Source organism: Dendrobates tinctorius, unplaced genomic scaffold (assembly GCF_039654945.1).
Source record: "Dendrobates tinctorius isolate UK_male_01 unplaced genomic scaffold, ASM3965494v1 ptg000028l, whole genome shotgun sequence".
NCBI classification, from domain to species: Eukaryota; Metazoa; Chordata; class Amphibia; order Anura; family Dendrobatidae; genus Dendrobates; species Dendrobates tinctorius.
In genome coordinates, this window is record NW_027361696.1 from 48,577,960 (window position 1) to 48,591,901 (window position 13,942).

Consider the following 13,942-nt stretch of genomic DNA (forward strand, 5'->3'; position numbering starts at 1 on the left):
ATCTTGTTGATCCTTGTTTCAAGTAATAAGTGAGACACTTCATTTTCCTTCTTATGGTACTTCCACTGAATTGAAAGTATTATGTTTCCTGTACATGTAGATTAATAGACGATGGCATTACAAGAAATTTAGTTTTTAAAAGATTCAGTTTCAGCAGCAGAAAAGACATGATGTTAGATGGGAAAAACTGGATTGAAAAGAAAACATGTTACAATAAGTATTAAAAATTCCTAGAAGGTATCAGTGATATATATATCTCACCTCTATACTTGACCTCATGGGTGCAACCAGCCTTTCCACTTTTGGAATTTATGGCTGCAATCATGAAAATGGAATTACCCTCAAGGTCTATCTGACAATAAACTCTTGCATAATGTAATTACAAATATAATTTTATATTATAAAAACTATCTAATAAAATCACCAATAATATGTAGTCCACAGTATAAAAGACATACCAGGCTTCCCATCAGCAGGACCCAACACTGTGCTGTTTTAGCTGCAAAGATGAAGATTCTGAAGAACCTTCCTTTACTTTCCTGTCTAATATTGGCCCTGATTCACTATGGTAAGTTTAAGGCTTATTTATTGATTTACATATTTATTATATCAGTCATAAAATAAATAATTTTATATGACTACTATACATTTATGCAGGGGGGCATTTATGTACAAGTATTTAACTATTTCCAGCAACTTCACTGAATCCTGCATGTGTCCAACCTCTATCATTCATCTTTGCAGCATATATAATGGTATTTAACTATTTCCAGCAACTTCACTGAATCCTGCATGTGTCCAACCTCTATCATTCATCTTTGCAGCATATATAATGGTACTAGCTGAAGAGCCCAGCGCTGCCCGGGCATAGTAACTAACTGTGGTTAGTTATAGAAAATTATAATTATCCTCCATCCCATAATCCCATGCCCATATACCCATCATACATATTCTCCATCCCATAGTCCCATGCCCATATACCCATCATACATATTCGCCATCCCATAGTCGAGTGCCCATATACCCATCACACATCCGTCATCTCATAGTCCCGTGCCCATATACCCATCATACATATCCACGATCCCATAGGCCCATACCTATATACCCATCATACATATTCGCCATCCCATAGTCGAGTGCCCATATACCATCACACATCCTTCATCTCATAGTCCCGTGCCCATATACCCATCATACATATCCACGATCCCATAGGCCCGTGCCCATATACCCATCATACATATCCTCCATCCCATAGTCGAGTGCCCATATACCCATCACACATCCTCCATCCCATAGTCCCATGCCCATATACCCATCATACATATTCTCCATCCCATAGTCCCATGCCCATATACCCATCACACATCCTTCATCTCATAGTCCCATGCCCATATACCCATCATACATATCCTCCATCCCATAGTCCCATGCCCATATACCCATCATACATATCTGCCATCTCATAGTCCCGTGCCCATATACCCATCATACATATCCTCCATCCTATAGTCCAGTGCCCATATACCCATCACACATCCTCCATCCCATAGTCCCGTGCCCATATACATATCCGCCATCCCATAGTCCTGTGCCCATATACCCGTCAAACATATCCTCCATCCCATAGTCCCGTGACCATATACCTGTCATACATATCCTCCATCCCATAGTCCGGTGCCCATATACTCATCACACATCCTCCAATCCATAGTCAACCATTATGACATCATAATGAGCGGCGGCGGAGCTTGCAACCTATGATGACATCAGCGTTGCCATGGCAACCATTGTGACATCATAATGAGGGGTGGGGCTTGGCGCGCACAAACTGTTTCCCCAGTATGCAAATAGGGGCATTGTGACATCACAATGAGGGGCGGGGCTTGACGCGCACACACTTTTTCCCCCAGTATGTAGATAGGGGCAAAATTGTTTGGTGAATTGGAACGCGCAGGGTTAAAATTTCGCCTCACAACATAGCTTAGGACGCTGTCGGGGTCCAGACGTGTGACTGTGCCAAATTTTGTGGCTGTAGCTGCGACGGTGCGGATGCCTATCCCGGACATACAAACATACACACATACATACACACATACACACTTTGAGCTTTATATATTAGACTTAACTATTTCCAGCAACTTCACTGAATCCTGCATGTGTCCAACCTCTACCATTCATCTTTGCAGCATATATAATGGTATTTAACTATTTCCAGCAACTTCACTGAATCCTGCATGTGTCCAACCTCTATCATTCTTCTTTGCAGCATATATAATGGTATATAGTTATTTCAACTCACCCTGCTTGTCCCCTTATGCTATTGAGGTCAAGTAACTTTTCAAAGTGGTTTATGATTCATGTAGGCCTGGACACTTGCTTATCTGCTAAATACATTTATTGTGTCCTGCTGTCCTAACTTAGTTTGATTGATTGCTGACGACTCGAGTAAGGAGAGAAAAAAAAAAGGAAGATCTTAGAACTGGCCTTCTATAAATTCAGAGCTAGCCTGGGGAAGGCATTTATGCAGGGGGGCATTTATGTACATGTAATTGAAGTACATGTATCAAAGTACGCTGGCAGTTATAACATGGCCTTTAGACAGGGCAGGAGACAGGTAAGACATTTATATACCCTGTACATTTGGGCTACCGCAAATATTTACCATATGCATTTCTATAATTTTTATCCTGGCCGCTGCATTTATACACATCCACTGCCCTGGTATTAACTCTCTACACTCCGTCCATATCGGCCCCTCACTCCTTTCCTCTCCTATGTATAGCACTCACGCTCTTTTCACATTGCTACACAGCACAGATCCATTCAGTCCCACCATTCAACATCAGAGACGCTCTCACAAATCACTTAACCATCTGCTCACTCTTTCTATCCTCCTTCTCCTAGTCGCAGGAGACATTGCTCCCAACCCTGGTCCCCCATGTTATAAAAAGTCAAACCCCCCAACTGCTACACTCAGAAACCCCTCTAATCTTATTAATATTCCCTGCCTGCCATCTGGCTCTCTTAAATGTGCCCTTTGGAATTCTCGCTCAATGTGTAACAAACTCTCTTTCATTCATGACTTTTTCCTTTCTAATTCTCTTAACCTTCTGGCTCTTACTGAAACCTGGATCCAGCAGTCAGACACTACTGCTGCTGCTCTTTCATGTGGTGGACTACACTTCTCTCGTACCCCAAGATCAGACAATAGAGCAGGTGGAGGCGTTGGTCTGCTCCTATCACCAAAATGTACCTTTCAGGTTATCCCTCAGGTACCCTCACTTGTCTTCCTTTCTTTTGAGGTCCATGGCGTCAGACTCTACACCCCCTTCTCCATGTGAGTGGCAGTGGTATATCGTCCTCCCGGCCCCTCCCATCAGTTCCTGGATCATTTTGCCACTTGGCTTGCATATTTTCTCTCCTGTGACATCCCTACCCTCATCATGGGCAATTTCAATATCCCCATTGCTATTCCTCTCTCCCCATCTGCTACTTACCTTTTATCGCTAACCTCCTCATTTGGCCTTTTGCAGCTTACTAATTCTCCAATGCATGAAGACGGAAACTTCCTCGACTTGGTCTTCTCTCGGCTTTGTGCAGTGGATGATTTTGCAAACTCCCCTTTCCCGCTCTCTGACCACAACCTTCTTTCATTCTCTATCAAGAACTGCCAGGCTGCTCAGGTCACCCCCACTGTCCATATTTATAGAAACATACAGGCCATTAACACCCAGAAACTTTTGAAGAACTTGCAGTCTTCATTGGCCCCTATCTCCTCCCTCTCATGTCCTGATTCTGTATTGAAGCATTACAACGAAACACTTCAAAGTGCCCTGGATGAATTTGCACCTCCTATACATAGAACACCACAACACAGACGGCGACAACCCTGGCACACCCTGCAAACACGTTTCCTGTAGCGGTGCTCCAGGTACGCCAAACGTCTGTGGAGAAAATCCAACCTACCCGAAGATTTCATCCATTATAAGTTTATGCTTCAAACATACAACACTGCCATTAACCTCTCAAAACAAACCTATTTCAACACCCTCATTACCTCACTGTCCAATAACCCTAAACGTCTCTTTGACACTTTTCATTCTCTACTCAACCCAAGAGTACAGGCCCCAACCATGGAGCTTCGAGCTGACGATCTGGCCATTTACTTAAAGAAAAAATTGACCAGATCTGACAGGAAATTATCTCCCAATCACCTCATACCATGCACTGTCCTCCCCCCCCCCCACTGCATCTAGCTCACTCTCTGATTTTGAATCAGTCACAGAAGAAGAAGTAAGCAGGCTCCTTGCATCTTCTCGCCCAACCACTTGCACCAGTGACCCATGTCCATCACATCTACTCCAGCCCCTTTCCCCTGCTGTCACCCCTCACCTAACTAAAATATTTAACCTCTCTCTCTCTTCTGGTATCTTTCCCTCCTCATTTAAGCATGCCATCATACATCCACTACTTAAAAAACCATCCCTCGACCAAAACTGTGCCGCTAACTATAGACCTGTCTCTAATCTTCCCTTCATCTCTAAACTCCTGGAACACCTGGTCCACTCCCGTCTTATTCGCTATCTCTTTGATAACTCTCTTCTCGACCCTCTCCAATCCGGTTTCCGCTCTTTACACTCTACTGAAACTGCCCTCACTAAAGTCTCTAATGATCTACTAACAACTAAATCAAATGGTCATTACTCCATGCTAATTCTCTTGGATCTCTCTGCAGCATTCGACACTGTGGATCATCAGCTCCTCCTCACTATGCTCCATTCCATTGGCCTCAAAGACACCGTTCTCTCCTGGTTCTCCTCCTATCTCTCTGACTGCTCCTTTACTGTATCTTTTGCTGGCTCCTCCTCCTCTCATCTTCCCCTTACTGTTGGGGTTCCTCAAGGATCAGTCCTAGGCCCCCTCCTCTTCTCTTTGTATACTGCCCCTATTGGTCAAACAATCAGTTGGTTTGGTTTCCAGTACCATCTCTATGCTGACGACACCCAATTATATGCTTCTTCTCCTGACATCACGCCAGCCTTTCTAGAAAACACCGGTGATTGTCTAAACGCTGTGTCTCACATCATGTCCTCACTCTGTCTGAAACTGAACCTGTCAAAGACTGAACTCCTTGTGTTTCCTCCCGCTACTAATGTACCTATACCCGACATTGCCATTTCCGTGTGTGGTTCCACTATTACTCCCCAGCTACATGACCGCTGTCTTGGGGTCATACTTGACTCCGGGCTTTCCTTTGTCCCCCACATATGATCACTGGCTCGCTCTTGTTATCTGCACCTCAAAAACATTTCTAGAATTCGACCTTTTCTTACTTTTGACTCCGCAAAAACTCTTACTGTTTCTCTTATTCATTCTCGTCTCGACTATTGTAACTCTCTTCTAATCGGTCTGCCTCTTACCAAACTCTTCCCCCTCCAATCTGTCTTGAATGCTGCTGCCAGGATCATATTCCTCGCCAATCGTTACATCGATGCCTCTACCTTGTGCCAGTCATTACACTGGCTACCCATCCACTCCAGAATCCAGTACAAACTTATTACCCTCACCCACAAAGCTCTTCATGGCTCAGCACCACCCTACATCTCCTCCCTTGTTTCAGTATACCATCTGACCCACGCCCTCCGTTCTGCTGATGACCTGAGGTTAGCATCCTCAATAATCACAACCTCCCACTCCCGTCTCCAAGACTATACACGTGCTGCGCCAATTCTTTGGAATGCACTTCCCAAGTCAATACCATTAGTCCCCAATCCCCACAATTTTAAGTGTGCCCTGAAAACTCATTTATTCAGACTGGCCTACCGCCTCAACACATTAACCTAATCTATCCCTATGTGGCACAGCCAAAAGTTTTTACCATAACCAGGTTCCCCGCATCATGTTCCCACATGCTTTATGCATCCATTAGCCCTCTGCATCTGTACTGTTACACACTTAACATTATGGCTGGTCCATACAATCAGGGCAACTGTTACCACCCACCTTTTGTGTCTCCCTTTTTTCCTCATAGATTGTAAGCTTGCGAGCAGGGCCCTCATTCCTCTTGGTATCTGTTATGATCTATGTGATTATTGTTATGCTCTAATGTCTATTGTCTGTACAAGTCCCCTCTGAAATGTAAAGTGCTGCGGAATATGTCAGCGCTATAGAAATAAAATTTATTATTAATATTATTATTATTATTATTATTACATTCTAAAAAGATCGATTGGGTCACACCAGAAAATGAGCAGTAAAAAATTAGCCCATCCCACAGAAGAGTGACTGTAGCACAAATTACAGAAAAGTGACAGCTGGCTATGATAGAAAGGTGATTAAACATGTAAAGCATTGCAGCTATAATAGAAAAGTGTCATTGTAACGCAGTTATAATGGAAAGGTGTCAAAACATTCAATTCATCTTACCCTCTTTCATGGAGGCAGAATTTTAGAATTAATGCTCCTAACATAAATGCAGATGTAATAATCCTTAACTTATCAGATGGAAACATACTTTATTAGCATAGCCATATATCATGCTATCTGATGAGTTATTCATTGATACATGTGAACAAGAACAGAGCCAATATTAGTATATAAATACAGCACCAGAACCACGAACAGTACATAAATGCATCACCAGAATCATCATCAGAACATGAATACATCACCAGAACCATTATCAGTACATGAATACATCATCAGAACAACCATCAGTTCAGAAATACATTGCTAGAAAAGCAATAGTAGCTGACTTATCGTCTTAATTATCACTATCTGCTCTCATTAGCTATAAAAACAAAACTATCTCTATCTTAAGTATCCCAGCCATACTTCCCCCTATATGTACATAGCCCCCTCACACTGTGTCCCCCTTATACTGGTCAGTCTCTATACTGTACCCACTCGTCATACTCCCACGACTCTGCACGCTTTCTCGTACTCGTTGTGCCCTCATACTGGCATGTAACTTTCAGCCGACCCGCTGTTGGGGACAATAGGCTTAAATGTATGTGTGTGCTGTATAAATCAGTATAAAATGTTTTGGTAAATAATATATTTTTATATTACATTTTAAATTATTAATGCAATGTGGTTATTTAGGTAGCATTCAATTTAGAGAATATAGGACATTTGATTACTTCATCCTCTAATGGAACCATCAACTCTTTATCCCAATTAGGACCAAAGGGCCATTATTTCCAGCCCAATCAATGGAACATGGACAGCGCTTATTGTCCAATAATGATCAGTTGAGGTGGGTGCCCTATTTCCCAATGAGGACCTTAGAATTATCCAATCCTCAACCCCAATTGGTGGGATATATGGAACCCTGGAAGGTGGTTCTTGTCAGAAAGAGAACAATTTAGACTCAAAAGCATGTCTGATCAACTTGCCCTATGAGGAATACTGTACCCCCTAAGTTTAAATTGTAACTATATATCTATTTGCTAATGTCACAATTGGTGTGCTACATTTTGCATAGATGGTTAGAAGGACAGTTGGAATACGAACCCTCAAAAGGAGGTTTGATAGTCTTGCCCTATTTAAGTACACTAATTTCATGTCTCGAATAGTACCATAGATTAATTGATTTCCACTTAAATTGGTCAGCTATATGGAGTAGCTGTTGGGGATAGTGTCTTCTAGGGGACATTCAATAGCCTTTCCAAATTTGCTTATATTAAACCTATGTCCCAAGTAGAACCATAAATCAATTGATCTACACCTCAGTTGGTGAGATACATGGAGTAATATCCTGAAAAGTGTGGTGGGGGTTTCCTCCCAATAAAGAATGCTAAAGGGATATTCTCAAGTTGCCCGTTGAGCAGCCCAGAACAATGCAAACTCCTTATAGTCTCTTTGATTTCTAGTTTATGGCACGGAGATCACTTCTCCTTTAGAAACAATTCACCTGTGGTCAAGCTCCTTGAAAACAAGCTGTAAACTATGTAAGAAAACAGCTCTCATTGCAGGAGAATAGCTGCAGATGGAACAAGCAAGCCAATTTCAAACTTGATTAATTTCATATTTTCTAACTTATTAAAGCAATTTTTTTTACCTTTTTTATGTTTCCATGTGCAATTCAAGTATATTAAGCTTATATCCTGATCATAATCAAGCATCAACTGAATTCAAATCAAATTGGTGGGCTATATGGAGTAGCATCTTTAGGACACATGTCGGTGATAGCGTCCTCTAGAGAATGTTCAGTCACCTCTACCAAATCGAATGTGTTAACCGTATGTCCCAGGTAGGACCAAAGGTCAACTGAATTCCTCCCCAATGGTAGTTATAAGGTAGCATCCTAAAAAGGATGGTTGGAGATGGCACCCACAGAAGTGCTTTCACTCATTGTCAAATGTCTTAAAAATGACAATTAGGAGAGGTATCCCAAAAGTGATAGTTAGGATCAGCGCTCTAAAAAGGATGTTTGTAAACTCCACCTGTGGAATACCCCTGAAGCTCTTTGTCAAAGTCTATGCAGATATTGCTTAGCATATGACATTGAAGCAAGACCCTTTTGAGATTTTTATTACTTTTGCCAATGTATTGCATTGTTTGGTGCACAAATTTACTAATGATTTTATTGGTTTAATAAATGTAAGCACTGTGTATTCTACATTCTGCAATTTTTAGCCTAAGGCCGGGGTCACACTAACCAACGCAAAATACGGTCAGTATTTTACATGCGTAATACGGATGAATGGCCCCTAAACAGTGCTCCGTATGTCAGCCGTAATCAAGGTGTGGTCGCGTATTTTGTGCATGTCAGCATCCGTATGTAATCTGTATGGCGAGATTTTCTCGCAGGCTTGCAAAATGGGCATATAATGGAGCCCTATAACAGGGTTTCTAAACAGAAACCAAAGAATAGATATAGACACATAGAATGCATATATATAGATATATATATACTGTATATATATATGTGTATATATCTATTCTTTGGTTTCTTTATTAAACCTGTCAGTGTGAGTTTACTGTATAGCGCACTGAATTGCCGGCTTTGCTAAAAGACACCTGGTGCGTATTTCTCGCAGGTCACATGTGTGGTCCGTGTGTAATCCGTATTTTTTGCGCACCCATAGACTTGCATTGGCGTACTACGGGCGTAGTACGCTGACAATCGCAGCATGCTGCGATTGGCACGGACCGTAGAATACGGATGAGAAATATACGGCTGGTGCGAGTGACCCCATAGAGAATCATTGGTCCGTGTCTAATGCGTGCTTTTAGCGCCTCTCACTCGGCCGTATTCCTCGCCAGTGTGACCCCGGCCTAAAAGGTAAGATGTTTGCTGTTGTAACCACATCATTATGTAGCACACATTGTCCATTCTGTATGATTACAGTCATTTTAATTGATTTTGTTTTATTATTTTATAATACAATAAATATTTTTATGCATCCCACAGGTCATTGTCTCAATTGCACCAGCTGTTTTAATACAACCAGCCTTACTTGTACCGGATCACAAGTTACTTGTGCAAGCGAAGAATTCTGCTCCCTGATAATTGTTAAGACTTCTGGTAGGTTAATTGGGAAAAAATAGCTGCTAACCTAATATTAATTTGATTTTTCCTTCTACTTTGTCTCATGTTATTTCAACAAAGTTAATGTTTCGTAAATGTGATTGTATAAAAATAATGAAAAAAAAGACTTTCTGTTCTGGTGCTGCCATGTGAGGAATCAGACAGGAGTTCTCACCCCAGACCGACTGTAAAAATCACTCCATGTGACATTATATCCAACCTCACATACCAGCCTCATTAGTAGCGGAGTTTGTGGAAACCCTGCTTATAGCAAAATAGGAGCAACAGAAATAAAAATTTTGGAAAAATTATGAAGGAGGTTGCTTAGCTATCCAAAATGGTAGATGACCATCCAGCACAAGGGACAGTTCCACTGTACGACAAAGTTCAGCTTCAGCAGAATCAGCCATTTGAAATAAAGAACTGTTTTACTTGGGGCAGTGAGTATCCATTATCTTTATCTTAACAATGCAAAATATTACAATAAAAAACTAACTGAAACACACCAAGTACAAAACTCCTATAATTAACAGTGCCATTTGTTGACTGCTCAACACATTACAGCATAAGCCTGCAGCTGTTGTATACTTCTGCTTAGTAGCTTCTTCTTAATGTTCTTCTTAACGTGTCTTCTAATGAAACGTCACCACTTATGAGGCCTGGTTGTGGTCGGAAGTCCTGTTTCAGAGTGAGGACACATGTGCTTGACCTTGTGGATCAAATGAGGGCAGAGGTTATTGGAGGCAGCAAAGGCTTCAGGACAGGTCAGCAGTGAGGTGAGTATTATTTATTTATTTTTATAAAATTGTACATTTATTGTGCTCTGAGGGCTGTGATTGAATTGTGTAAAGGGGTCCGTCACACATAGCAAGATCGCTAGCGAGATCGCTGATTTTGTGACGCATCAGCGATCTCGCCAGCAATCTTGCTGTGTGTGACACGCATCAGCGACCGGACCCCCCGCCGGGTATCGCTGATAGTGCAGGAATGTCCTGGGCCATTTTTTGATTGTTGGTCTCCCGCTGGCCAGCGCGCATCGCTGCGTGTGGCAGCGGGAGACCAATGATCAGCGAGCTCCCAGCGCTGTAAGCAGATGCTGGGAGCTGGTATCCAAGGTAAATATCGAGTAACTAAGCACGCGGCGCTTAGCTACCCTCTGTGTACCTTGGATACCAGTGTGCTTGTGCTGGGAGCTGGTATCCAAGGTAAACAGTGGGTAACTAAGTGCCGCACGTGCTTAGTTACCCGATATTTACCTTGGATACCAGCTCTCAGTGCGAGCACGCTGGTATCCAAGGTACACAGCAGGTAACTAAGCGACACGCGTGCTTAATTACCCGATATTTACCTTGGATACCAGCGTCCTCGCTGGTGTGTCTGCCTGTTTGGCAGCTCACCAGCGATCATGTAGCGATGCACCAGCGATCCTGACCAGGTTGTATCATTGTCGGGATCGCTGGTGCATCGTTTGGTGTGAAGGGACCCTAAGAGGTGTACAGGTGGTTTAGCTTTGTTTTCTCTTTTTGAATGCCTTTTTGTATCTGATTCTGTTGAATCTTATCATTAGCAGTGTTTGTGTTTTTTATACCAGTTATGCTTATTATACTCTGGGATCTGGGGAGACCATTGAGCTTAATATGGAACAAACATTTTTCTGACAATAACTTTGCTGAAAATCAAATTTCCCGAGAAAATTTCAGTGATTTGTCAAATTTGAAGTTTGTCAGATCCACTCATTTCTACTATTAACTAGTCTTTGTGTTATTTATATGTGATATCTGTATTGTCTTTAACTTTTGGTCCGTTTATGTAGCAGTGCTTTGAATTCTGAGCTCTGTATAAACCCACCCACACCAAATATTGGCTGCTTTCTGTCTACTCTATGCATAAACAGAAGGCTGCTAATTACTATTGAGGGCGGGGTTACAAAGAGCAAGAGGACTAGGAGGCATAAGATAACTAGTCCTTTAGTGATAATCTCCTGCTGATAAACCCTGATTGTTTTTTTGTAAAACAGCAATACAAATCCCATTAATTGGCACATCAGCATAATCAGTTTCTCAGCCCACTAAATCAGGCTGCTCTCAGATTAAATAGCAAAAACCATCTGACAGATTCTTTTTAAATATTTTTTTATCTGTTTTGTTAACCCAAAAGCATATTTTTTATAAAACTAAAAAAATAAATGTTTTGCTCATTGCCATATTGTAAGAGCTATAACTTTTTATTTTTGGCTGAAAGAGCTATATCAGGAATTTTTGTTGCGGGATGAGTTGAAGTTTTTATTGGTGCAATATTGAGATACTTGAAATTTTTAGATCACTTTTTATTTTGAGTTTTCTGATGCAGAATAAACACAAAACAGCAATTTTAGAATTTTTCTTCTTTATTTCTTTTATGTTGTTCACCGTACAGTATAGTAAAAGTAAAAAGACAGCTTTTATTCTTCAAGTCAGTACACTTACAGTGTTATCACATTTATACAGTTTTTTAACAATTTTTTTTCTAGGATTTTTGCAAGCTAAAAACATATTTTCAAAACATAATTTTTCTTTGCATTGCCATATTCTCATAGCGATAGCTTGTTATTGTTCTGCTGACATATTACAACTTCTTTTTTATTGGGTCGACTTGATTTTATCAGTTATGTAATTTTTTTACTTATGACATTTTGTGGCAAAACATTTTCTTTCATTTTTTCATGCTGTCTTGTATTTTTTGCTTATTTTTTTGTGTACCGTATTTTTCGGACTATAAGACGCACCGGACCATAAGACGCACCCCAATTTTCAGTAGGAAAATAGGGAAAAAAAAAATAATGTGTCAAATGGGGGTCCGCCTTACAGTCCAAATTCAGCTTACCTGGGAAGGGATCCGGCACAGGTGGAGAAGTAGTCACAGGAGTCATTCAGTGGTCCAGGCTCGTGCGGTGGCGGCTCTGTGCTGGGGCAGGTTGGTTGTGCTGGGGCAGCTGCGCTGGGGTAGGGGCAGCTGTGCTGGGGCAGGGGCAGCAGTGCTGGGACAGGGGCATCTGTGCTGGGGCAGGGGCATCTGTGCTGGGGCAGGGGCAGCAGTGCTGGGGCAGGTGGGGTTTGCGGTGGTGGCAGCTGTGCTGAGGCAGGGGCAGCTGTGCTGGGGCAGGGGCAGCAGTACTGGGGCAGGGGCAGCTGCGCTGGGGCAGGGGCAACAGTGCTGGGGCTGGGGCAGGTGGGCTTTGCGGTGGTGGCAGCGGGCGGCACTCTGCGGTGCGGTGGTGGCAGCGGGCTGTGCTCCGGTGCAGGGACGGTGGCTCCGCCGGCATTTCTCCGCAGCCCGGAGGCCCCCGCAGTTCCCTTGCTGGCCGTCGCCATGTTGCGGTGGCCTCCGGGAGCATGGCCGCCGGAAAGATGGCCGCCGGTCCGGGGACGGCGCATGCGTGGGATCAGATCTCGTCCCGAGATCTCGGGGGACGAGATTCAAATCTTGGCAACGGGATCTCGTCCCCCGAGATCTCAGGACGAGATCTGAAGCTGCGCATGCGCCGTCCCCGGACCGGCGGCCATCTTCCCGGTGTCCATGCTCTCGGAGGCCACCGCAACATGGCGGCGGCCAGCAAGGGAACTGCGGGGGACTCCGGGCTGCGTAGAAATGCCGGCGGAGCCGCCGCCCCTGCACCGGAGCACGGCCCGCTGCCACCACCGCACCGCAGAGCCCCGCCCGCTGCCACCAGGTTAGACCGTGTATTGCGACCATAAGACGTACCCCCCACAATTTTGGGGGAAAAAAGTGCGTCTTATGGTCGGAAAAATACGGTAATTCTTTTGTACACCTTTACAGATTTTTAAAAAAACATTTTTATACTGTTTTACTTTGTACAAGTTTGGAATGCACTTAGGTTTAGCATGAGAACCGTCAGTGTTAGCGCCCCTTTACATTTAGCGATGCACCAGCGATCCTGACCACGATACGACCCGGTCAGGATCGCTGGTTGATCGTTAAATGGTCGCTAGTGAGCTGCCACACAGTCGTACTTACCTTTCAGACGAAGCAATGACCGCCGTCTTCCGCCCGCATCCATAGCTCGCTAGTCGGCACCAGCAGGAAGCCGATGACGAGAAATGGACGTGGACGATCTCGTGCGATCAGCGATAGCCAGCGGGGGAGCCGGTCGGAGGTAAGTAGCACATGTAGCGATATCGCTAGCGATATCGCTGCTGTGTCACAAAATCGGTGACGCTTTAGGGATATTGCTAGCGATATCGCTATGTGTAAAGCCCCCCTAGACCCTGCAAGTCAAACAGGTCACTGTAGTTTGAAATTCCAAGGTCATTACCTGGCCTCTGGTCGCCATGCCAACTATCAAGACTCAACGACCGAGGGGGGCTGATGAATTTAAAGAGAATACCTCTTCCCTCCTTCCTC